Source organism: Rattus norvegicus, chromosome 8 (genome assembly GCF_021556685.1).
Source record: "Rattus norvegicus strain SHRSP/BbbUtx chromosome 8, alternate assembly SHRSP_T2T, whole genome shotgun sequence".
NCBI classification, from domain to species: domain Eukaryota; kingdom Metazoa; phylum Chordata; class Mammalia; order Rodentia; family Muridae; genus Rattus; species Rattus norvegicus.
This window is the reverse complement of record NC_141541.1, coordinates 128,906,553-128,930,652: the sequence shown is the minus strand read 5'-3', so window position 1 is coordinate 128,930,652 and position 24,100 is coordinate 128,906,553. Positions and strand designations below refer to the sequence as shown.

Below are 24,100 nucleotides of genomic sequence, written 5' to 3'. Positions count from 1 at the left end.
CTAACACCACTTCGTGGATTGATGAGGATGCTTAAGACTCCCAAAGTTTCTCTTGGAACCCTAATCCCAGATTCAGAGACAGTTCTGACTGAGTGGGCTCAGGCTGTTCTCGAATGACTTACTTCATCCTGCTGAAGCAGGAAGGAGTGTGCTGAGGGAAGTCTACTGCTTGGCCAAGATATCTCAACAGGAGGACATAAGGCCCTTGATCAAAGGAGGAACATCAGGGCCTTGTCCCAGAGATCACAGAAGAAGGATCAGGCCTCCAGAAGTCTCAGGCGTGTACCTTGACTCCATCCCAAAGAATCCAGGACCCCTCGCTATAGACAAGTCTGAGAATTATAATGTGTGTGTGTGTGTGTGTGTCTGTCTGTCTGTCTGTTCCTATGAATGCTTTACTCAGCCCTCCAAGTGAAACATCCAGAAAGAAAGGAAACAGTGGAATCAAATAAATACATATAAATGTCACTGCTTTTCATAATTTTTGATATCTCATATTTGATTTTTTAAATTTTCCTCTGTGTGTGTGTGTGTGTGTGCATGTGTGCGTGTGTGTCTATGTCGGTGTATGTTTGTATGTGTATAGGTTCATGTCTGTGTGTGCTGATGTGTGTTTGTAGGTGTGCAGGTGCATTTGTGTGTGTGCTGATGCATGTTTATAGGTGTGTAGGTGCACGTGCATGCACGCACATGCACACGTATGCACGCTTGCAATCCAAAGAACAGTGTTGGTTGTTTCTCCAGCACCACCCTTCTTACTTTCTTGGGACAGTGTCTCTCGTTGACCTAAGGCTCCCCCAGGTAGGCAGGCTAGGCTGGCCAGCAGGGAGCTCCAGAGATCTACTGACTTGTCTCTACCTCCCAGTGCTGGGACTGTAAGTGTGCACCCCAATCCCCCATTTGGTTTACATAGGTTTTGGGCATTTAATCGAGACCTCGTGCTTGCATAGTGAACACAGTCCTGATTGAGCCATCCCCCCCCCCCAGCTTCCATATTTGATCTTTAGCATTATTGACACTGTTGCCACCTAGTCTACAGTGTGTCCTATCTATACATAATTGTGGAAATTTTCCTTTGGAATTGTTTAGGAAAATTGACTCTCCAGAAGAGAACAAAACCATAAATGGGGATTTTCTGGACGCCTGGGACGCCACGGCATGCCACCTGGCCTACTCTGGAAGTATGGGCTGAAGCTGGAGTGGTGTGGCTAGTGGCACGAGGGACTGACAGATGTCACCAGGGACTGAGTCAAGAATTCTTAACTGTTAAGGTGTCCTCTCTTGCCTTCAGGATCACGACAGGCAGGAGGAGCCCGTGTGTGGCGGGGGATGTCTGGGCATCTGCCCTTCTCGGAGGAGCCCAGAGAGGCAGAGCTGTGACCAGCCCTGTCATCTCTAGTGGTTCTCACAGGCGTGTCTGCTATATCATGTGGTTCCTTGTTGTACAAATTAATTCGCTCTCTTCCCAAAGCAATGACAGTTTTCATTTGTAATCTTCGAGCCTTTGCGTGCAAGGCGTTTAGTATTCTTGCGAAAGCCTGTTTAAAGACATCTTTGATAAAGTGCCAGCTATTAGGCTTGCGCCTCAGGATCGTTTATCCTCTTGCGATCAATGGGATTGATTTCATTTCTGAGCATTGTGACTCCAGAGTGTTCCAGAGGCAACTGTTGCAATACCGAGTGTGACCAAGTCATTACTATGAGGTGTGACAGATGGAATCTTGACAGGAATGGGGTTCAAGAACATCATGATCCCTGGGTTCTTTCTGGCCAGCCTCGGGATTAATGGAAAACAGTTCGAACCCTAAATTTACAGTGTCTGTATCTCCCTTCCTGGAACTTAATAACAACCATGTTGACATTCTAATGGCCCAGTGACACTTTGTAGAAAGTGTGTATCTTCCATTAGGATGGCCAAGTATACTTTATTGTCCCCACAAAACCTCTAGAAAGTAAGAAAAAATAAACCTTATGCAAATCCATAGCTATCTGTGTAAAACAGGAGAAGCATCTTTAGTTGGAGTTCTGAGAAACACCAGCTAAAACTCAGAAGGCAAATGAGACCAGGCTAAGAACGCTAAAGCCCAGATCCTGGAGGAGAGGGCTCTCGGAAAGGATGGTGCACGGTCAGAGGATCTCCACGTTTGAAGAAGCTCTGAATGGGACGCGACAAAAGAACATCCTTTTTTCGTAGGCAAGGAGGGTGACCATATGGGTGTGTGAAAGCTTCAGAGACACAAGCACCCTTTGCGGTCGATGATCCAAACTGTGACCCATACTACCAGAAACCTGAAATTTTCTGACTACGTGTGCCTCATCGACTGATTATGGGCTTTCAGAAAAACTCAAATAAAATATGAACGCAAAATCCCAATTTTCAAAATATCTGGAAAAAAATCAAGATTTTAAGAATGATATTGGAGCAGCGCCGAACATAACGCAGACGCAGCGTGGGCGGCTTGGGCTCCGCGTGGGCGGCTCGGGCTCAGCTCGGTGTCTGCGGTATTTGGGTCCTACAAACCCTAGGCTTCGTCTCAGATTCGTTGGAGAGCACAGATGCGGGTGCTGGCTCCATCTGAGAAGCTGGTGGGGCCTTAGGAAAACCAGAGAAGGCTGAAGAGGATCGGTACCTCCGAGAGAAGACTAGAAAACAGCCGGCTGTCCTGAAGAAGCACCATGAAGATGAGATTGACCACCATTCGAAGGAGATAGAGCACAAATTAAACTGCATAAGAAGGTTAAACACCTGAAGAGTAGTGATCATTAAACGCACACAGTCCCTCACAGAATGGCCCGTATCATTCACCATTTCTGTAGAGACATTGTTTTGAATGATTAATATCTGACCTGTGTGCTAACAGATAATACATTATCACCAGGAAAAAGAAAAAGAATGATACTAGGAAAACAGAGGAGCAAACGTCTAAGGAAGCCCAGACAACTAAATTGAATGTCACGTTAAGATTGGAGAATTTGGGGGCTGGAGAGGTGGCTCAGTGGTTAAGAGAACTGACTTCTCTTCCAGAGGACCTGGACTCAATTCCCAGCACCCACATTGGCATTTCAAAACTGTCTGTGACTCCAGTTCTGGGGGATCAGACTCCCTCACACAGACATACATGAGGTAAAAACACCAATGTACTTAAAAGAAAAAAAATTGGAGCATCTCATATCAAGCCTGTGGAGGTTTGAATGAGAATGGCCCCCATTGGCTCGTAGGTTTGAATGCTTGGTCCCCAGTTAGTGGAACTCTTTGGAAAGGATTAACAAGAATAGCTTTGTTGGGATAGACATGTCCCTGGGGTAGGTTTTGAGGGTTCAGAAGCTCATACTGGGTTCAGTGTCTGTGTCAGCTTACAACCTGTGGATCACGTGTTCACTCTCAACTACTTCTCCAGCACCTTGCCTGACTTCTGTCACACTCCCTATCATGATGATGACACACAGATTCACTGTAACTGTACGCAAGCCCCCAATTAAATGCTTTGCCTTGGCCATGGTGTTCATTGCAGCCACAGAACAGTAACTCAGACAAAATCAGTACCAGGAATGGGGTACTGTAGTGATGGGCCTGACCACTCTATTTGTGGGTGGAATGTAGACACTGGGACTTCGTACTTAGGAAGCATTTGAACGCTGTAAGTGGGTCTCGATGGACCCTCCTAGTAGGAGCCTAGAAGACAGTAATGCTGGGAGTGATGTGGCCTGTGTGGGCCGCTCAGCTCAAGAGGTTTCGGAAGGGAATGATATTAATATTAGCAGCTGGGCTACAGGCCATTCTTGTGATGTTTTGGCAAAGAATCTGGCTGCTTTTTGCTCTTCCCCTACAATAATCTTCCTGAGGGCTAAATTGTACAGTTCTGGACTAATCATTGCCAGAGATTTTAAGACAGTCCAGTATTGATTATGTCACGTGGTTATTAGCAGACCTATAATGAAAAGAAGCAAATGGGGCAAAAGAAATATAAAATGTGCAGTCTGAGGGGAAAAGGAAGTTCCAGGATGTATAATGTGGAAGCCAAGTCTTGTGCTCAAGAGAAGGAGAAATTTACAGAGAAGTCTGATGCAAAATGAAAGGGGTAGTAACCCCAGGGCACAGCCCCACTTGCACAGGTCCAGGGGTTTCTTAGGCTTAAACAACAGAGGGAAGCTTATTGCAAATATGATTCAAGGGAGGGGCTAGGCTTCAGTCCAAGCAGGCAGAAGGACTTGGCAGCTTCAGCACCTACGGTTCTAGATTTAGAGTCAAGAAAAATGTAGGTAAGGAGACTATAATCACCCTCCAAAGCTAAGGAAAGCCTCTGAGGCCAGGTACATATCTGGTGAGCCTCTACATAGAGGCCTGGAGTGGCCATCTTGTGAAGTTGGGAAGGTGAAGTCCGAATTGTGCTGGACATATCCAAGATGTTAGAGATCCCAGAGTCAGGGGACAGAGACCCCTAAGATGTTAGAGATGACAGAGTCAGGGGACAGAGACCCCTAAGATATTACAGATGCCAGAGTCATGAGATGCCTGCCAAGGAGAGCTGCAGATCATCTGTGGAAACAAGACAGAGAAGCGTGTTGCAGTCAATTAAGCTAAAAGGAGTTGGAGATCTAAAGAGCAGTTTGACATCAGACATGGAGATGTAGAGTGTAGAGTTTGCCTGCTGCTTTTGGGCCTTGTTTTGGTAAAATATCTGCTCATCTTACCCCTCCTCTCCATTTTGGGATGGTAATGAGTAGTCTGTCCGTTGTATGTTGGAAGTTCATAATTTGCTTTTTTAGAAATGATTTATTCATTTATTTGCCAGGATGTGTGAGTGCTGGGTCCATTGGAGCTGTAGGTACAGTTGTGAGCTACCATGTAGGTGCCGGGAATTGAACCCGGGTTCTGTGGAAGAGCAGCAGTCAGTACTCTTCAGCACTGAACATCTCTCCAGCTTTGTTTTCATTTTTAAGATTTTTTTTATTTTTAATTCATGTATATATGTGTAGGGCTGGTGCATGTGAATGCAATGTCCTAGAGACTAGAAGAGTGTGTCAGATCACTCCAGAACCGGAGTAACAAGTGGTTGTGAGCCAGCCCATGTGGGTGCTGGGAACTGAACTTACATCCTCTGTAATAGTGGTCAGTGGTCTTAACCACAGAGCTATCTCTCCAGATCATTGTAATTTGCATTTTGATTTTACATCGAGTTAAGAGATTGCCTTGAGACTGGAAGAGCTTGAAGGCGCTCGAGACCCCATATGTACAACAATGCCAAGCAACCAGAGCTTCCAGGGACTAAGCCACTACCTAAAGACTATACATGGACTGACCCTGGACTCTGACCTCATAGGTAGCAATGAATATCCTAGTAAGAGCACCAGTGGAAGGGGAAGCCCTGGGTCCTGCTAAGACTGAACCCCCAGTGAACTAGACTGGTGGGGGGAGGGCGGCAATGGGGGGAGGGTTGGGAGGGGAACACCCATAAGGAAGGGGAGGGGGGGAGGGGGAGGTTTGCCTGGATACCGGGAAAGGGAATAACACTCGAAATGTATATAAGAAATACTCGTTAATAAAAAAATTAAAAAAAAAGAGATTGCCTTGAGTCTTAGAAGAAACTTTGAAGTTTGAACTTTTAAGCAGTGTTGAAACTGACAGACTATTGGCGGATTTTGAAGTTGGGCGGAATGTATTTTTGCATTGTGATATGACTAGGAGCCTGTGGTGGCCAGGGAGTGGAATGTGGTGATTTGAATGAGAATGCCCCCCTCCCTCAAGCTCATATGTTTGTGGAACTGTTTGTGAAGGATTAGAAGGTGTGACCCTATTGGAGTAGGTTTGGCCTTGTTAAAGGAGGATTCAAAAGCGCGCGCACACACACACACACACACACACACACACACAGAGACAGACAGACAGACAGACAGACAGACAGAGACAGACAGAGACAGAGAGAGGATATAATTGGGTGTTAAGCAGAAGAGACACATGGCTGAAGGGTAGATTATTGAGGTAAGAAATTATGCAAGAGAGAGTCTACCATCATATAGGGCAAAAGGAGCAGGAGACAAAACTCAGAAGAGCAAGGGAGATGTGGGTCTTGGCTCCAGCATGTCAGCATCATTAATGGGAGTTCTGGGACTGGAGAGATGGCTCAGTGATTAAGAGCACTGATTGCTCTTCCAGATGTCCTGAGTTCAATTCCCCAGTTCCCAGCAGCCACATGATAGCTCACAACCATCTGTAATGGGATCTGATGCCCTCTTCTGGTGTGTCTGAAGACAGCTACAGTGTACTCACATACATGAGCAAGTCAGCTCTCACTCAGTGCATAGTGACACAGTAGCTAAGAGAGAAACAGGAACATTGTTGCAACTAAACCTGACTTTGAGTAAACTAGTCTGCAGGAGGGATTTAGATTAACGCCATCCAATCGCTATCTAAATGCTGAGTAATGATGTTCTACAATTGCTTAATGGACATTTCTGGTGGGGGACAGAAGACCACCATGCTGAGAGTAGTGTTTTTAGTTTTCTTTCAGTTGCTCTGATAAAACACTCTGGGCAAAAATGACTTAGGGGAGGAACAGGCTTATTCCACTTGCAGTTCTAGGTTACAGTGCACCATGGAGAGGAGCCAGGACAGGAACATTAAGGAAGGCCTACACAGTATTACCTCTGGCCAGGAAACTCACATAAGCCAAAGAACCATACAACCACCAAGTTAGAGGGAGACTGGCAGTAACCAGTCAGCTGTTAGCCGACTGGCTCAAGGAAGCTCACACCCAGTTATCTTTCTTATACATCCCTGGACCTCCTGCCTAGGGAATGGTGCTGCCCACAATGAGCTGAGTTCTCCCTCAGTAATTAACAGTCATAACAATCTTCCATAGACATGTCCGCAGGCCAGTCTTGATCTAGGGATTCCAACTGAGGCTCATCTCATGACCAATTTCTAGGTTGTATATCAAACTGGCAATTTAAGATAAATGGGACAGAATATGCATATTAAAGATTGTGTTCATGTAGATTCAGATGGGAGTCAGCACTCTCCTGGAAGCTGAAGTAGAGGCCATTTATGTAACTTGTTGTCAAAGAACTTGTCAACATTTTCCCTGTGTCCTGAAAATTTGAGCGAAGCTGAGTAAAACATAATGGGTTAATTAATTTGACAAAGCAGTGTTCATGACATTGAGGCTGTGGCATGGTTATCACTTGACCACTTTTATCTGGACTTACAATGAGACTTGGGAGTAAAGAGCAGAGAAGAAGGATTTGAAAAACACCCAGTCTGGCTAAGGAGAGGAATGAGTTAAAGTTTGTACACACTTTGTGTGGTCAACAAAGAGACTGACACCATTAATAAGAGGCCTAGCACTCTTCATAGAGGCAATAGGAAACTCAACAACCCCAGCCATTGTAGGCTCTGTAATGTAAATGAGAAGTTTGCTGGAGTCCAGGCTGGCCTTGAACTCTAGATTCTCCTGCCTTAGCCTCTTGAGTGCTGGGATTACAGATGTGTACCACTGCATCCACTGAAAAATGTTTCCTGTCAGCTGAAGAATGTTTCTTGTCTTGGGAGAAATTGTATGTAAGGACAATTGCCTGCTCTGATAGACGGGAGTAGACGGAGCTCACTGAAGGCCAGATCATAAAGCCCTCACAGGGGAGATTGGAGAACTTGGCCTCACTGAAGAGGAGGGGATTTTAAGAGGGGTTGAATTTGACATTAGTACAATTCTGGGGCAATGGCTGATGAATGCCATTGGAAAGGCATTTCAAATACATCTGTGGATCAGTCCAGATGCTGCCAACCGAACCATCCCAGAGATAAGCAATTCCAACCACGTCGCTGCATATTTCATTGTTCAAGTGGCTTAAAATTGTATGGAGTTGGTAAATTTATTCACAACTAGACAGAAGACCTTTGTGCTACTCTCCACCTCCAAAACCAACACTCTAGAGAGAGCTTGAGGTGTCCTGGCTCCACACGTGTGTGTGTAGGTGTGTGTGTGTGTGTGTGTGTGTGTGTGTGTGTGTGTGTGTGTGTCTGAAGAGAGCCAGCATCACAGTTGCTTTGAGTTTGTCTACTTTTCCTCTCTGTGTCTTCCTGAGCAGAGCCAGGGAGAGTCAAGCACAAAGGCTGGTCTAGTGGACAAAGAAAATAATGTTTATGCTCATGAAAAATTCAGCCCTAATTATACCCCTGGAAGCCAGCAGGCATTGTGAGATCGTGTGCCCAGGGTGTTCATCTTGTTAATAGTTGCTGGCCATGGGTACTTATTTTCCGTGCCATTCATGAAGCCTTTGTGATGGACAGAAACTGCCTGCGTCAGTCCATGAAATTATAAGACAGAAAGAACATTATGGTAATTCTTTGGGATTATTTTTGTTCAGCGTTTGGTCATAAGAATGGCTTTCCTCTCATTAGCCCTGAATCCCAGCAGATAAATGAAGTAGTGTTCGTGCCAGGGGTCTTAGAACTGTGTGACCCAGAGTTGGGAAATAGCTTGATCCAAAACCAAGTGTCAGCAGGGCCCAGCTCCTTTGAAGACTCCAGAAAGCAGGATCCTTCTTTGCTTCTTAAGCTTCAGAGGCTTCCCAGAATTCCCTGGCTGCTGCTGAGCCACTCACTTCTGTTTTCATGTGTACCCCAACCCATCCACCCACCCACTCTTCCCCCCCCCCACTCCGCACCTCTGTGGTGTGGTGTCCTCTCCTCTTCCTGTAAAAATGCTAACCATTGGAAGGCTTGAACTTGGGACTCTTAGATAATTACATCAGCAAGTTGGGTCTCATCCTGAGGGTTCTGGTGTGCATTAGCTTTGAGGGAAGCTCTCCAACCAGGAGGCAACTCCTGCCCCAGACTTGTTAGCTTCCTCTCATGTTACATCTCCTCAAAGAGAGCCTGGAGTCTGGCTTTCTGGCTTCTGAAAGTCCAGAGTGTTGGTTTTTTTTTTTCCTTTTATTGTTTTGTTTTGTTTGTTTGTTTTCTGGGCTCTTTGGTTTCCCCCACCCAGCGCCCAAAGCAGGCGCTGAGCTTCAAACCTCTTGAATGTCGTTCACTCATGCAATTCACCTTGTCCCTCTCCTCGGCCCCTGCTTTAGTCCATGCTGTCTTTCCCATGGTTGGCTCACTGTAGGTTCCCTCACTCCCAACCTCTAGCATCTAGAATGTTTTCTGTAAGCCTGTCAAGTCTTTCTCCCCCTTACAAACTTTCAACAACTCTGATAACTACATCCTTCATCGTGATCTATACTTCTCAGCTTCAGCTCCCAAAGCAAAAGAGGCTTCCCTGTCAGCCCAGGCTCCAGGTTGTCATTGTCGTGAGTGTGCAGGTTTGTGACTTATGTCAGGATTTATTGAGTAACAATAAATTCGCAACCTGTGTTGGCTTAGGTGTAGTTCTGATTTCTCATTAATAACTATTGGCAATCACGGGTTCTAACCTTCACTATTTCATTATAATTTTAGTTACTAGACTTGGCTTTCAGGTCAGACACTACATTTCATATTGTAATATGCTACGTACATAAGATAGATTGCTGTTTATAGATGAAACTACTGCCATCTAGGAGTCTTGACTGGGTTAAGTTTCTCTGTCCATGAATGGAAAGGTAGGGAAATACTCAGTTGCAAGAGGTAGTGGTGGGGGAATCTCAGACACAGCAGACAGAATCAACCGGTAAAATAAAAAGGCTTTTAGAGGGGTGAGGATGGACAGACAGACAGATACACACACACACACACACACACACACACACACACACACACACACACAGAGGAATGGGCAGGTGACTCAAGGCAGAATTATCAGTCTTCATTGTCCTTTCAATGGGGCCAGATGTTGCCCTGAAAAGTGAGTCCCTCTGTACCCCGCAGCCGCCCAAGCATCACACAGAAAGAAGTATAAAATGGGAGAGGAGCTTAGTCTGAGCATCACAGTAACTGAACTGTTCAAGGGGTAACTTTTAGCACCTCATCTTGCCTGCTAACTAGTCTTCTATCTAAGGAGACTGAGTGGTTTAGTGTTTGTGGGCAGGAGAGTGACAATGACTAGGATCTCTAGGAGGGACAATATCAGAAACTGTACCCATCACTACTTGAATGCCAACCTACTGGGAAGGTCGGTGTGAGCATCCTTCTTCTCTGTGGATTAGCTGGGTCATAGTCTTGACATGAGGGACTCTTCCCCTCAAAGACCAGCTAATCAACTTAGAGATGAAGACAGCGTCATCAGGCCTCTGTTTGGAACAGGCGGGGGTGTCTTCTCTTCTAGCAGGTGGCAGGCCTCCCATGTCCTCTGGGGCATTCCCAGGTCATGCCTGGTTCCCTCAGCTGCATCTGGGGCTGCCTTCCAACAAGACAAGTTTCCATCTGGCCCCAGAGATTTTCCACACACAACAGCCACACCCTCTACAGAGAAGGGGCCATAAAGAACAGAGGGTGACCATCTGGCAGGAGTGAAGATACTCTAAGGAGGCACTCGGGTCCTCCCATCGGCTATCAGACTACTGAAACGAAGGACCCCAAGAAATTAGAATCTTCCTGGAGCCTCATGCTAGGAGGAAGAAGTCAGAAATGCTAGTGGCTGGTACCAGCTGGAGGGGACCTGCAGGAAGACATTTTACATGGTTTGACTTGTTAGACACTTAGCAGGAAGGAGAGGAACTAAGACAAGATGGTGGGGCTGGATAGAACCTCCCCTTGACCAGGGCCTCTTAGCTATGCACATCCTTGCTCCCTGTTTAAACCTAAACTGTGTCAGGATCCCTAACCAGCACCATCGGGATCCCTAACCAGCGCCATCGGGATCCCTAACCAGCGCCATCGGGACCCCTAACCAGCGCCATCAGGATCCCTAAGGACCTGGAGCTGCATCCCTGGTCTTCCTAGCTCATCTTCCCCACGTCTCAAGTGAACACCGACTAAACCCCTTTTCTCTGCTTCTCAGGAGAAATTCTCTTGCTGATTGACCTTGAGGATGGGTGGGTGGTTGCCAAGGTCCAGGCTCTGACAAGAAACACTTCAGAGAGAAAGGGGCTTGTAGAGCCCGGAGACCCGAGCATCGGAAAGACCAACAGAAGGGACCTCGAATGAACCTGGTGCTGAGATGCTGGCCAGCCTCGGGGAGCACCGCCACAGAAAGAGCACGGTGGTGTGAGCAACACGTGAGGCCACGTTTTCTCACATCCCAGGAAAGGGAGAAAAGCTGACAGGAAAAACCCAGGTAGGGCATTACCCAGCTGCCCCAGTAAGGATGACCACAATGGCCGATCTTTTTCTGAGCAGAGGATAGCTACTCTTCCTGAGCTCGGCAGGGAGGGGTCAGGCCTGTAGACGCATCTGCAGGAATGACCTCCTATCATGGCGGAGATCTTCAAAGGGGAGGCCCGGACCGGTTTCCCACTGCTCCTAACAACACTAACTTGTGTTTCTGGCTATTCTAAGGAAGGTCTTCAGTTCCCGCAGGGAGGCCAAGGTTCCCCCTTGCTCTGTAGTCTAGCTCTTAACTTCTTTCTTTTCCCTCATGTATCTCCCCTACATTGTTAACCTCAACCAGACAATACACCACAAACTGACAAAATTAATTCTTGGACACCATTATTCTGCTGGTCTGTGGTGGCACCAAGGACCTTGATCGGTTGTGTGAAGAAGGAACACCTTCCAGTCAGGAATCGGTGTTGAAAATTACCTGAGCCATGCCTGGAGCGCCTGCCTCGCGCTGCCCCAGAGACTGCTTTGATCTGGAGTCCGTCTGACCTCATGCACTCTCTGAAGTGTATCAGTTGACTGGAGTCTTTGTTCTCTATTTCGGTGTACCCAAAATAACTTCCTTTTGATACCTGATTCTCCGGGGGGGGGGGGGGGTGATGGGGGGGGAGGAAAAAAGTCCGGAATGCTATTTGGGTTTTCTACCCCCAAGAACATCTTTTGTGTCTAGTGGCAGTTGGCTAGGGAAGGTCGAGGGATGGGGGACAGTCAGAGCCAGCGTCTTTTCTGTAACAGTGAATATTGTGAGGATTTATTTTTTATGTATACATGACCAAAGATAGCCTAACTCCCATCCTCCTGTCTCCACATCCCCAGTGCTAGGATGATAGGTTTGTGCTGCTGTGCCCAGCATGGTCTGATTTCTTTGAAGTAATACACACCCATCTGATTTAATGAGAACAGGGAGAGGGGGGCTCTTTCCTTTCTTGGCTACCTTCTGTGTGCTCCATGATGAGGGTAGCAACCTGGGGTTTGCATTTACTGATTCTCTTACATTCCCTGGGGCCAATGGTGGGGCCCGTCCCTATCCACTGGCTTGGATTGGAATGGAGGACAGGTTGCTGTTGGCATTAGAGAGTACTTGGCAAGCTTTTGTGACGTTTTTGTATGCCACAATGATTGGCCCTTTCTTCTCTGTGCTCCCAGAACACGTCCTACTCCATGCCCACCTCTACGCCTTCCTCTCGGCAGACGGAATGCTTCTGAGCCGAGGAGTCCTATTTACCCTTTTCTGCACTCCCAGCCCTGAAAGACAGAAGCTGAATGAAGAGAGATCCGGACTCGTCACACCTGTCACGGGCGAGCTGCACACCGAGGTGACCGAGGCCTGTGTGCAAAACTGGGGTTGACACCGACCTGTGCAGCTCAACAAAATTAAAGCCGCTGAATTAGATACGGCGGGAGTCAAGGCAGATTGAAAACCACCGATTTTCAGAGTATGAAGTCACGGACTGAGTTGCAGAGTCAGCAGAGACTCGCTAATGAAGAACCACGGTTGAAGCCTTTTCAAAGAAGTAAGAACTGTTGTTCTGTGAAGTGTATGGCCTGCTCACCCTTTCTCTTGTGACAAAATGTCTGACGAGAAGCAACCTATGGGAGGAGGGTTTATCTTTGCTCACGGTCTGAGAGAACACAGCCCATCGGGTCAGGACGGCTTGCTGGTAGGCTACATCCTCCTCTCCTTTCATCTTGGTGGGACAGAAGCAGAGAGGAATGCTGGCATCCTGTTCTTTCTCTTTTATTCAACTGAGGCCCCCAGCCCACGCAATGGTCTGGCTGACATTCAGCATGGGTCTTCCGTCCTCAGTCAAACTCCTCTGGGACCACTCTCACAGAAAAACCCAGAAGTGTGTCTCTCAGGTGACTCCAAATCCAGTCAAGTTGACAATACAAGTTACCCATCATGAGGTCCCCCCCACACTTTGTCACCACCCAACATTACCAGAGGAAGAAATCATTTTAAAGTTTTAAGTAGGGGGCTGGGAAGATACCTCAGTGGTTAGGAATGCTTGCTGCTCTTCCAGAGGACAAGTTTGGTTCCCAGCACCCACCACCTCCTGTAACTTAAGCTCCAGGAGATCTGATGCTGTATTCTGACCACTCAAGCACTCACACAATAAGCAGCACATACTCACACAAACATACTCGAATAGGAATAAAATGTGAAACTTGTGAATTTTGTACGTCACCCCACACGCCGAGCCGGAAAGAGAAGGACTCAGAACAGCAAAAGTTAACTTGTCCATGGTTGGGGAAGAGGGCGAAGGACAGGATCCAGAAACTTGCCAATCAGATCCCCATTTCACACAACTTGTCATTTAAACAAAAAAAAAAATCCATTAGTACTAACAATACGAAACTCCTTGCATTTTAAAACCAGTAACACAGCAAAGCACATGCAGTGTTAATTAGACACGATAGTAATTAGCATTTCTATAATGGTGTCTCCGGAGAAGAGGTGCTAACGAATACAAGAGGGTAAGGAGAGCTCATCCCCTGAATTAATTGTTGCTCTGGGCTTCATCCTGCCAGCAGAGTGTGAGATGCATCCACACAGAAACATCAGAACCAACCTAAAAATGCCAGGACGTCATCACACAACGTGAGAGGCCCATATCTACTTATTCAAAATGATGTGCAGTTATTGCTATGCCCCAGGAGGGCGGCCTTGGGTCTTAGTGCCTGGCACATAGACATTGTCGATACAAGGGCAGGTATTGAACAAGGAAGTGGGTACATTGTTTAGTGAACAGAGGTTGAGAATACATAAAACAGAATTCTACTTCTTGTCTAAAAGGTGACATATTGAGTTCAGGTATATTTATTTTCATATCTGTATAAACAAAAAAATATCCGGGTGTGTCTGTGCCACGCCTCACCCTGATTCCTGCTGATGAAAGGACAGAGAAAACAGACAGGGGATTTCCACTCCAGAAAAAAGCAACTCACGTTCCAGAAGGACAGCAGCTTGAAGTACAGATAATACAGTCAATACGTGGGCCTTCACACCAGCAGGAATGGACTCCTGGAAGATAATTAACTTACCTATTCATTTAAAAGATGAGATGATTCTACGGCTAAAAGCGTCTGCTCCCAGCCTGACAACCTGTGTTTAATCCCTGGGACCTGTTCAGTAGGAGAGAAGAGACTCTAGCTAGGCTGCTGTCTTCTGACTTCCATATGTGTGCTACGACACGTGTGCCCACAAACACATGAATAGACATACACAACATATATATACAACATATAGCTTTTTAAGTAAAAGAATACATGAAACCTTCAAGTGGGTCCTGGCTGATTTTTGCTGTCATTTGTCTGTGACAAGTTCTCCTGTATCCCAGGCAGACTATACAAGCTCACTACATGGCTGAGGATGACCTAGAGCTCCTCATCCTCCTGCCTCCACCTCTCCAGTGTGGAGGTGACAGGTAGGTACTGCCCTACCCAGAGTTCTGACCGTTACTCTTTTTTTTTCCTGCATTTTTTCGAGATATCAACAATGCAGATGTACTACTTTGTCATACATATTCACACCCACGCTTACTTTAAAAGACCTGTTATGGTATAGGGAAACTTTGTTAGCTCTGAGAAGCTTCTTCGTTATGGAGGTATTTTCTCTATATCAGCTACTTAAAGGAAATCCCCTGGACTAACTGCCAATAAGGTAAGAAAGGTGGTTCTGGTAACAGGTGGTCTCACCAAGCAGTCCAGTCCTTTGTCACCGATGCTCATGGTACCCAGACCACAGGGGAACGCATCTCTCTAATAATCTCTTCTGAGGTCAGTCACGGTATCCTCTCTTCATCTGTGGAACTCATATGCCAAGGCTCAGCCTGTGTGTGCAGCCGTCCCCCAGCTCCACAGTTCCCTGTCACTAGGGTCTCTGCTTCAGACTGAGGATGCATTAACACCCAACCTCAAGCCAGTTTTGAGCAAATAAACAAGCACTCCATGGTGGGCATACATTTGAAGAAACCCCAGTGCATATCCCAGAGTGCCTTGGGAGAAGACCAATGGCATGTTCAACTATCAAGAATGCTGTTCATGCCAGGCAGGAAGCCTCTCTGGACAGCTTTCCAGGCAAGAGATGAGACAGACGGACAGACGGAAAGAGAGAGAAGACAAAGGGGCACGCCATGTGTTAGAATCTGAACATATCAGGCAACATGTCGGGAGTGTCACCAGGGACCTTTAAAACAATATTTATCCCATTTTATTTGAGTAGATATATCACCTGCATTCATGTGTGTGTACCATGCACATGCAGGGTGCCCACAGAGGTCAGAAGAGAGCACCAGATCCCCTGAAACTGGAGTTACAGAACTGCGATTGTGATGTGTGTGCTGGGAGCCAAACTCAGATTCTCTGCACTGGCAGAAAGTGTCCTCTGTGGGCTCCTGTCCCCAGGCGGTGGAGCTGCTCAGGGAGAAAAGGGCTTATTTTGTCTTATGCCTCCATTGCTGGACGTCACAGCAGGGAAATCAGGAGTCCAAGAAGAAACCATAAAGGAACTCTGTTTACTGGCTTGTTCTCCAAGGCTTGCGCAAATACCTTTTTCATATGCTGAGGCCAGCAGCCTAGAGTAGTTACCGCCCACAGTGGGCTGAACCCTCCTACATCAATTAACAACTTAGAAAACGCCTCACACATAAGCCCACAGGACAATCCAACAGAGGCAATCCTCCAGTTGAGGTTCCCTTTTCCAAAGAGACTCAGTTGTCAACTGAAGCTAACTATGGCATCATAAATTAACAGGGTCCCTTTTGACAGATAAATCAATCTTTCTTTAACAAGCCAAAGGGCATTTTATCCTAATGAGGCTAAATCCCTGAGTAGCAAGAATAAGTCATTAGAGACAAGACCTTCTAACCTTCACGGCACCTCACTCCCAAAGGCCAGGGGTCATTTCTGCATTGTTTGGGGGAAAGCAGGGTGACTTAAGAGCACTGTAGCTGACAGTTTTGTCTTCTGTAAGCAGAGAGCACAGAAGTATTCTCATCAAAGATTGAATCGGCAGCAGACAGGCAGGAAGCTCGAACGCAGATCTGGGTTCAGGGACTGGTGGCGGCTCAGCCATGAAGAGCACTAGGTGTTCTTCCAGAGGATCCAGGTTCAATTCTGAGCACCCACATGGTAGCTCTCAACCATCTGTAACTCCCGTCCCAAGGCATTTGATGCCTTCTTCTGGTATCCAAGGGCATCAGGCACAAATGTGCACAGACCCACACATGCAGGCAAAATACCCCGACATATTAAATGGATATTTTAAAAATCCCGGTACCCGAGCGGCGGCCCGTAGGTCAGTCAGCCTTTCCCTGAGCTGTTCTAAATGCTTCAGTTACTGAGTCTTGGAACTTGATAGTGTGCTTCCCGCAGAGCAGGGCTGTACGCAGATTAAACCTTTATGGAATGAGACTTTACTATGGGACAGCCTTCAAATATATACATGCATATATGTACATAATTATACTGTTTATACATATTATGCATACATGATTTCACTAGCAAGAAGTCCTGAGCATGGCTAAAGGCTCAGGCTCGGGGGATCAAGGCCTTGCTCCACAAGGGTGGGGACCTTAATTTGGATCCCTATCACACCTTAAAGCCAGGCATGGTGCATGCTTATGGCCCTAGTGTTCGGGACGAGAGGACCTAGATGGCCAGGGAGGTTCCAGGGATTCTCCTGTTTCCGTCTGATATCTCACTGTAGTGGAATTTCAGGGGAGTGCCACCGAATCCCACTTCTGGAGTTTCTGGAGATCTGAACACTGGAGCCAACATTTCCCTCGCTGAGCATCTCCCTAGACACCCGGTACAGTTTTCATCGTATCTGCTGCCCCCCTCGGTTACATAAAACTCTGGTATTTATAAATACGACGAAGATAGATATGTTTGTCATTCCTAATTCTGTTTGATGGTTTTCCCCCGTTTATTCTTGATTGAACTTGTCACAGCTTCTTTTATTTTGTGTCCCTCCGATAAAAGAAATAGGAGAGGAGTCGGGGGCATAACTTCCCAGTCGGGTGCTTGCTGAGTGGTTTGCACAAAGCCCCAGACTCCGTCCCAGCACCTCACGAACGGCGGTAGGAGAGTAAGAAAAATACATTTACATGGATCTTGGTTCTGTGTCATCCACGACTTCTTGATATCCGTTTTATTTATTGCTGGGATTCTTTTGAGGATCCTTTTTAGAATTTTCATTTGAAAGCTCGGTTCACTTAAAAAAAAACACAAACCCTAATCAACATGTTAAAAGGATGTCACTCATTTATGATCAGTCCATAGACCTGCCTCCTTGGAGCAGCGGGCAGAGTGGCTGTCTCACAGTGAGTCCGTAAGTCCAGTTTGATTTTATTTCCTTGTTAATTGGGAGATTTTGGAAGTACCATTTCTATCCCGAATGAATGAGCAGTTCTAGGCAGCAGCAAATTTTATTTCACCATCATTTTCTCCCCATGAGGTTTTCCTTTCATCAGGTTTGAAATCTAAAATTCGCCCCCTCCCTCTTCCCCTCTCCCTTCAGCTGTTTAGTAGAAACACCTCTTTTTAAGTTGGATGCAGAGGTCTTTATATAACGGTTAATTAATCAAGCTCCAAGACCGTGATCCGAATGCTTCTAGATCTTACGGTCTGCATCTAACACCGGGTGGAGATAAGTTAATCTTTGTGTTAAAAGCTATTGCCGTAAAGCAAAGTATCTTCAAAGCCCAGGGCTTACAACAGCTGCCTTATCTGTGGTCAACAAGGGTTGTGTTGATCTGGGAAGAGCTTGGCTGAGGGCAAGTGGTGGCCAGGATGCTGGTGGTCCTGTTTCTAGTTATAGGTCTGAAGATCAACTGAGATGACTGGTTGACTCTGGACCCTGAGAGGTTTGGAGTTCAAGGGAGACACTGAGGCACATTGTCCAACTGGGTTAAGAGAGTTATTGGAAGAGTTTTTAACACTGTGGACAGACAGACAGACAGCAATATCCTGGGGGTTCTGATGAGAGTTCATTCAGGCCCACATGCAGTGTAGGGTTCTTCCTACAGGTCTCAGAGGCAGTGAGGAGGAGGAGCACACCTGGGGAGGTGTACCCACTATAAGGAGGAGGTGTGAACTTCCACGGACCTCTGATGTCCTGGCATAAGGTCTGGCAGCCTGAGATCTGTGAACTTTTCTTGGGGATGCAAGAGTAGCGTCCGTCATTCTGCTGAGATTTGAGCACCTGGGAGTCTCTTAGGAGTGAGAGGTTCCCAGGTGGGTTCTGTCTTCTCAGGGAGTTTACAGAACAGATCACACAGTAGGACTACAGCTCACATTGTGATGTTCTCATCTCCCTCTAGCTTCTGCTTTTGCCAATCAGATCTTACCTTGAAACAGTTCCCAGTCTTTCTCGTCCGTGTCATCCGGCTCCTTCTCAATTATTTGAGAAATCTGATCTCATTTTCAAAGGAGGGCAGAACAAGTGCAGGGGAAGTGACCAACTGAAGCAATCCAGTAGGGTACTCAAGTTCGGGGTCCCACACAAGTGAGAGACCCTGCGGACACAGCAGGTCTAGAAGTCACGGTAGGGATGAGGCCAATCTACAGAGAAAGCCCAGGAGAATCCAGGTCAGAGCTGTCTGCTGAGTGGGCTGGAAGGCAGGGAGAGAGAGGCCACAGGGAGAGGACAGACAGGAGAGTGGGGACAGACGTGTCCTGCCTGGCACGTGTCCTGCTCTGGTCTAGCAGTGATGGGTCACATAGATCAGACCTCAGGGGAGAGGGCTCAGCAGAGGTGAGTGGGTACCAGCTCCCACAGATGGTTCTTGGGGACTTGAGAGAGAGGCGGGGAGAGGAGGCTGTAGACACCAGAGAGGGAGAAAGGGTGAGGGTTTACTAGGGCAAAGATCTCACTGGTTCTGTTCAGTCGAGGGAGAGAGGGCCCTTCCAATGGGGAAATGGGAACCAGACTCAGGGGAGCTGCTGGTGTAGGGTCACACGCCTGCTCACGAGGGCACACATGCTGGCACCAGGCCCCTTGTATTCTAATGCACATACACTGAAGATGAAATCATGGTGTCAGGTAGAGATGGCCTGGGAGCCAAGGGGAGGTGCTGGGGAAAGCCTTGGGAGGACTTCAGCAGTGAGCACAGCAGAGACACAGCCAGAGAGAGACACCTGAGTCTCAGGAGTCCCTTTATTTCCAGTATCTAAAGTAGCAAATAGCTCTCAGGCTGCTTGCCCCAGAAACTGGGGCATGGTGCTCACCAAAATAGCGTAGGCCTGGAGGAGCATGAGCAGGAGGGTGCAGCAGCCTCTTAGTCACAGGTCCCGGCCTGAAATATTTCTCTCTAGGGATAAAAACTTATATAATAAACAAGAAATCAGAGCACAGTTCTGGAAGTGGGAAAAGAATGCAAAAGAAGTTCTTTCTCTTGTCTATAGTTTTGGTTTGGTTTGGTTGTTTTGTTTCATTTTTTTTCCAGACAGGATTTCTCTGTGTAGCCCAGGCTGTCCTAGAATCTATAGACCAGGCTAGCCCCAAACTCACAGAGATCCACTTGCTTCTGCCTCCTGAGTGCTGGGATGAAAAGCATGTACCAACTTGTCTATAGTTTTTTAACTTTGTATTTTGGAATAGTTACAGGTTCATAAGAATGCTAATAAATAAAACTCTTAAATTAGACATTTTCCCACCACCAGGAGAGGAAAAAAAAATATTGCTGGGTCAAGAGACTGAGATCAGTGTGGAGAAAAAGGGATAGTATTAAGTTAGGTAACAAGAAGCCAGAAGTATAAGTTGTAGCATCCTATGGAACTATGGGGGCTATATTTCATAGTAACCTATATTTTATGAATAACTAGAAGACAGAAACTTGAAAGCAATAACAAAAAGGATAAAGTGGTTTACAAATGGGAATTATTTGCTTCATGTAACATTTTGTCAGAATGTATTTTTCTCATCTTCAGGTAAATTGAAAGTATCATATCTGTTTATTAGATTAATAAGTAAGTTAGAATTTTGTTTGGCAGTTAAGTTCACTCAAAAATGAATTAAAATTGTGAAATCTCTTTTTGGAAAAAGTCAAGTCCCCTGATCCAAGCATCGTACATGTGCGTTTAATCATCATACCAACAAGTAAGTGTAATGTTTATACTGCTTAAAACTTTTCAACTTAAAATGTGGTGATGGAAACATTAATTATCTGGATTTGATTGTTATATGTACTAAACAGTTATCAAAGGATTATACTATATCCATGCAGTTGCATCATTAAAGAGAAATTACTGAAGAGAAAACAATGGAACTTCTCATAAGATTTTAGGCAAGAAGGTAACATCCATGAGGCATAGCTCTGAACCCTAGGTGGAAAATGGCTATCTGCTGTACATTTCTTTCTAGATTATGGTTTTGTTGTGTACACCACCAATCACTCTTGCTGGGGCAGATGCATTGCTTAGATGAAATGTGTTAATTAAACAGTTAATTGTGGTGTTTGATCAGCACACATTTTTACTGGTTGAAAATGTGTCCGAATCTTATTTTCAGGGCACTATCACATTGTCCCAATGGGCTTTTTTTTTTTTGTCATGGAATATATATGTATACATACAGGCACATCCATACACATGGATCATTTCAACTATTTTAATTGCATCAAATAAATCAAGAGCCAAGGAAGACAAGTAAGAAAATCCTCCATTGATTGAGATGAATTTTCTCACCATTCAAGGGGTGAGAGTTTGAAGTAATTGGCTTGAGTAAAAACACAAAACAAATAATTAATCTATGGTAAAACAAAATAATTTCCTGGAGGTGTGGGATGGAGTTGGAATGGGTTCAAAGAACTTTCTAGCAATGATGAGTATGTTTTATCTCTTGAGGTGGACATGTATTGTATGGTTGTCTGTACTGATCAAAACTCACTAAAGTGCAACACAAAAGTAAGAGCATTTCATTGAGTGGAATTACATCCCAACTTAAAACTTCAGAAGTCTTAAAATAAATCTACTTTCTAGTCTTAAAAAAAATGTTGCTGGGTTTGTGGCTCAGGAGGCTGAGAAAGCAGGATTGCTGTGAGTTCAAGACCAGCCTGCTCCACAAAGTGAGGCTTTATCTCAAAAAAAGGGGGGGGGGCTGGGAAGATGGACCATGAAGTAAAGTGCTTGCTGAACAGAAAAAGATCTGAGATTGATCCCCTAAAGTCACATTTAAAGTGTAATAATAAGCTGGTTGCAGCGGGGCACACCTGTAACCCCAATGCAGCCAAGGATCCCTGGGGCAGTCTGAGTAGCTGGGGGCTGTGCCTTCATGACTGCATGTCCATGTGCACTTTGACCTGGTCCTTCCAGATGTGGGAGAAATACACATTTGCTCAAGTGGAGAGCCATCCAGTGACAGGGAGATGTCACGCTGCTAAACAGAATTCCACTGAATTACAAAACAAAGTGGATAAACGACGTGTACGTGTGTGTGCGCATGCGTGCATGCGTGCATGTGCATGTGCGTGTGCGTGTGCGTGTGCATGTGTGTTCCCCCAAACCACAAATAACCAAGAGTGGTCAGGCTGAGAAAGCATACCGCGGCGTATGCTGTGGCATCATTACTAAACATCAAAACAGACCCAGAGCGAGAGATGCCTGTTTATAGCTGCACCCAAGTTGAAGGAAAGAAAGGGGTCACAGGCCATGGGATAATAGGCAGCGTGGGATTTGACTTTGCAGTGAGACTAGATTCCATGTCATTTGTGTGTTAACTTTCCATGACTGTAAGAAAACGCTGAACCGGTCAGCTTGTAAAGACAAAAGATAACTTTTGTCTATGCATTCTGACATTTCAGACTAACAGGTGGGCCCTCCCTCTTGCTTTGGGTCTGAGGCTAAGCAGCACACCTCAGGAGAGGCTGAGAGGGGTTCATACCACAAGTGAAAGGAAGACCAACCCGGTCCAGCAATCCACCTTGAAAGTAGGTCTGACCCAGAGACTTAAGGATCTCTCATTAGGTTCCGCCTCTTGCAGGCTCCGCCTCTCAAGGCTCCGCCTCCCACAGGCTCCGCCTCCTGATTCTTTCAACCTGGGGACCCCAAGATCCAAAGTCTAGCAATTCTGTGTGTGAAGTGCTTTTAGAGAATGACTGAGAATTTAGTCTTGTCTTTCTGAGATGGTGGCTCATTAAATGTGGAGCTTGCTGATTGGCTGTATGAGCTGGCCAATCAGCTCTTGGATCTGCCTCCCGTGCTACCAACATGCCTGGCTTTTATGGATGCTGGGGGATCCCAGGTCAGGCAGAGCGTTTGCAGTCAGACGCTCTCCTCTCTCTCTCTCTCTCTCTCTCTCTCTCTCTCTCTCTCTCTCTCTCTCTCTCTCTCTCTCTCTCTCTGATTGGTCATTGAGATTTAAATTTCCTCATCTGGATTTTTTTTGTTGAGAACTCAGCTTCCTCTTTCCCGTACTCTCAGATGACTAGCAGTTCTAAGCCTACCATGGGATACATTTCTCACTGCCCCACGATGCAAAGCATCTGACCCGGGAATGAGAGAGGCTACAGAATGGGAGCCACAGGGACTGAGGGGCTGGTGGACCTATGCTGGCATAGATGGACAGCCACTTATGGCAACAGTATGATTCACACAATGTCTTGTAACCTTCACCAATGCTCCCCACCCACCTCGAAGGAACATGTCTTCTTCAGCTCTATGTCTTCTTCAGCTCTCTTTATCTTTTGCAAAATATCTCTTGACCCAACTTGGAACTCTGCAGAAAGGGGAAATTTTAGGTAGGCTGATGAAATAGGGTTTGAAATGAGGGAAGATATGGTCTATCTTAGGCATCGACATCGGTGGTAGCTGTGTGTGTGTCAGAAGTCAACCTCAGCTGTCATTCCTTGGGTACTATGTGGTGGGGGGGGGGGGACGACAGCGCCTCCCACTGGCCTGAAGCTCACAAATTTGGCTAAGCTATCTGACAGCAAGCCCCAGGGATCTACCCATATCTACCTCTCCAGTTCTGGGATTGCCAATAGGCGCCACCACACCTGGCTTTTTAAAACTGAGAATTGTATCCATGTCCTTGTGCACTGAGTCACAGGCACTGAGGGGCTGGATTGACATATGCTGACGTAGATAGACAGTAAGCTCTTTATCACCTTTGACTGAGTCCTCTCCTCAGCTGCCACATCCACCCCACCTTCCTTTAGATATTTAATTTCAGGCAAGAGGGATGGCTCAGCAGTCAAGAGTGCTTATGGCTTTCCCAGAGGACCCACATTTTGGTTTCCAGCACCCACGTTGGGAAGCTCACACAGCTATCAGGAACTGCAACTCCACATGCTTCTGAGGGCCTCTTCAGGGCACCTGCACTCATATAAGCTGACACATACACACAATCAAAGATAAATAAGTCTCTAAAATTAACTAATTAAAGTGTTTACTTTTTAGTTCCAGTCCTGGCCGTCACCTGCACAGTTGCCCCTCTGCCCACTGCCTGCCCTCTTCCACAGGTCATTGTCACCCAGAGTCAAGTTTACATTGGTCTTCATTTTTGCTCTTAAACCATCTGTGCTCTGACAAATGCTGGCGTTTTGTGTGTATTGTGCATGTTGAACATTTCAGTGTCCCAACGTCCTCTGTGTACTGTGTCGGCTTGTCCTGCTCCCCAGACCTGCAGCAGTCTCTGTTCATCTTGCCATCTTTGTAGTCCAAATTCTCCAGAAGGTGCTGGCACCACCCAGGCATAGCCTCCTCAGGAGCCTCCTCCCCTTAGAAATGTGGTGTCTTTTTCTCCATGTCTTTTCTCTTGTTTAAGCAAAGGTCCTCTCAAAGCACACGTGTTGTCTCTGTTGTTGGATGTGTTTGTGCACAAGCGCCTGTGCCTGTATGTGGGTACGTGTATGT

General features: G+C 46.3%; 1 pseudogene; it reads left to right on the top strand.

The window, feature by feature from the left end:
- Positions 1-2,116: 2,116 nt before the first annotated feature.
- Atp5if1-ps1 (ATP synthase inhibitory factor subunit 1, pseudogene 1) lies at positions 2,117-2,767 on the top strand (annotated as a pseudogene).
- Positions 2,768-24,100: the final 21,333 nt, after the last annotated feature.